The 3,136-nt window shown below is 39.1% G+C and overlaps 1 long non-coding RNA gene across 2 annotated transcripts; it reads right to left on the bottom strand.

The window, feature by feature from the left end:
- Nucleotides 1–530: 530 nt before the first annotated feature.
- On the bottom strand, nucleotides 531–2,872 carry LOC125516141. Of its 2 annotated transcripts, none has more exons than XR_007287249.1 (3): nucleotides 2,171–2,872; nucleotides 1,524–1,974; nucleotides 531–860 (listed from the first exon to the last, which is right to left on the bottom strand). It is a non-coding gene; the product is annotated as an uncharacterized LOC125516141 (long non-coding RNA). The 2 variants fall into 2 exon arrangements; XR_007287248.1 differs by having other exon boundaries at nucleotides 1,524–2,020.
- Nucleotides 2,873–3,136: the final 264 nt, after the last annotated feature.

Consider the following 3,136-nt stretch of genomic DNA (forward strand, 5'->3'; position numbering starts at 1 on the left):
TGTACTGAGCGTGTTTTCACGAGAATTCCTTTTTTTCTTTCAAAAGAGTAGCAACATACCCCCCTTTTTTTTGACAAATATCTCCTCCTTTATTCATTGCTCAACATAGTGGTATCATCATCCCCGAACTTACCTGGTTTATATCGTTGAACTGAATGACATTTTCTTAAAACAAAGAAAATGTTTTGTGTGTTTCTTTTTTTTCAACTTCAACGATGGTCTGGAATTCTCTCATTTTACATCTTGGACTTTTACCATTTTGAATTTCCGTGGGCAAATAATATACATGCCCTCTAGAGTTTGTACTGATGTGAATCCTTTCAAACTTGCGTGGCTTGTATCATTGAATGGGCTGTATTCTTTTCACCACCACCATTGTTTTATCCATATCTTTTCGAACTTGCATGGCTTACATCATTGAATGGGTTGTAGGTGGATATGTACTAATGAAGCGACAAAAGAAACACAATACACACGAATTGATAACAAACTTCACAGGACCTAACAACAAGAACACACACAAACTAACAACGATAACAATTTTGCAGGCGACCTGACAACAAGAACACAAATGAACTTAAAACAAAAATATAAATGGTGACCAGCTCGGCGGCGTACTGCAGCACGCAGGAGGGGTAACCAATTAGTCAGCTCGTCGAGGCCGCCAATACGCAGGAGAGCATGGTGAGGGCAACAATAGAGGGAGGCTGCGTGCGGTGGTCGTGGAAGCACCGTGGGGGTTGAGCCACATTTGTGGTTGATGGCAAGCCGGCACGACACGACGTGCAGCTTGAGGACGAGTGGGCGGTGCACGACATGTCACTTTAGATGCGCCTGTTGGACTGATTTCCTTCTTCCATCTGGACGGATCAATTGCAGAACTTGCTATCAGAAATAGTAAAGATACAAAATAGTCATGTGCTCAAACTTGAAGCAAGATATGATTTCATGTCCTTATCCATTAATAAAATCATACTATGTACATTTGTAAAATACTTGCTCTCAGTACTAGTCATTCTACTTAGTTATCCAAAACGGTTGTGAATGCTGCATCCATTTTTCTCAAGAAAATGTAACATATAAGTTTTATACAGATAGAAATATGCACCCTCAAGAAAATGTAATATATAAGTTTTATATAGATAGAAATATGCACCAAAAGATATACCCAAAATTCTAGTTTTACATCATCAGAAGAAACAAATAATTTGATGCCAACCTAAGTGAGCACTGAAAGATGCAAAGAAGAGCCTTTTTTGAGAATTTGACTTTGGTACTCCCTCCGTCCGGAAATGCTTGTCATCAAAATGAATGAAAGGAGATGTATCTAGACGTATTTTAGTTCTAGATACATCTCTTTTTATCCATTTTGATGACAAGTATTTTCGGACGGAGGGAGTACATGTTTTTCTCTACAAATTGATAAACCAAGAGACATTACAGAGGCTCATTTCTCATGCTTAACCACAAGCACACGTTTGTTCTATAGGAAGCTGGAAATATAAAAGGGAAATTGGACTTACGATGAGGAAGTAGATGTACTAAAAAGCATATGAAAGATGAACTGAAAAAGTTGAAGCTCCAGATCCTCATGACGAATTGGACCATACTGGAGTTGTGAATGGTGGTGAAGCTTCACATCCTTCATCGTCAACGAGCTCCTGCCATGAGCCAAAATCACAAACTTCAAACAATTTATAAAGGAAACAGTTCTTGAAATTGGGTTGAGCTTAAACTGTTCAGATTTTTGAACTCCTGCAGCAGCTATACTTGAACTTGCGCGACACATTTTTGAAAGCATCTGATGTTCAAAATACGCTATATGAAAATAAGAAGGGGTAACACACTAAGAGACATAGGCAAAAGAGAGAAAAACATGATCTATTAGCTAGGTGGTTGAACTGGCCACACCGCTGCACCATGTCGCCCAGCTCCTTCTCGATGGCCTGCTTCTTGTGATCGCGGACGAGCACCCTGGGCCACACCATGAACTTGGTTAAAAGATATATGGGACTGGACCCTGTAGATTTAAATGAACTCTCACTAGAAGTAATTTTTGTACTTCCCATGTAGTACTACATGGACTTGTTGTAAAATACATGGACCATGTAATAATTTTGAAGTTAATTATATGATCATCTCAAGGAGCTCAAGTTGGACTAAAACTCACTCGATAACTGAAACAACTAGGGTGAGGGGTGGGATCCAGGGTGCTGCTGGCAATGAACGGCCAGGGGTGGTGGCGTTGAACGGCCTGGAGTGGTGGCTGTGAACGGCCAGGGTGCTCCGACAGCAGAGCCCCACCGGGAGATGGCGATGCAATTAAACTGTTGTGCAATCAAAATTACAGCTGCAAGCTAGCAAGGATACTATAGTTTTTTGTTTTGCACTATGGTCATGGAGTCAAATCAGATCAAACATGCCAGGCATATAAAATTTGTTGTTTGATGTTACCATGAGCAGTGGTTACATAGTAAATTCAAAGAAAAACAAAACATGGCAGCAACATCGTAGATAGTAGTAACGGCAATTCACTTGGAAGCATCTGCTACCAAAAATGTACTAGCAACGACAAATTCATTTGGAAGCAACCGCTATATATACGTGATTCCAAAAATGTTCCCCAGCCTGTACTGAGCAGTTTCAGAGCCTGTACTGACAATGAACTGATCTGTTATGTTTTAACGCATAGATTGTATTGTTCATTCAACTGTTGATATAAATACATATTGAACTTCTACACTAAAAGAAAATTCACTAATAAATAACACTTCTCTTGAGCAATCAAATAAGTGTTGCATGAAATACATCAAATACTGAGAGCAATCTAACAAGTGTCACATGAAAATGGAGGAAAGTGCAAGAACTATTAAAGCAATATATGTAAAAAAAGAGTTCTTTTACAGTACCCTTAGTTTAATATGGTCCATTCATTCTCTCAGATCCAACGGATATACTTGAAGGGTACTCCATTGTAAGCATTAAGGAGTACTGCAACCGAAAATCAGGGAGTACCTTATTTGAAGGGTAGATTCGTCATTTAGGAGAGACAAACTCAGGATCCGGATTTATGATATTTTTGGAAACAACTTAATGACTATGATATACTATTCCCGTAATCAGATCTATCTTGCAT

This window comes from Triticum urartu, chromosome 6 (genome assembly GCF_003073215.2).
Source record: "Triticum urartu cultivar G1812 chromosome 6, Tu2.1, whole genome shotgun sequence".
NCBI lineage: Eukaryota > Viridiplantae > Streptophyta > Magnoliopsida > Poales > Poaceae > Triticum > Triticum urartu.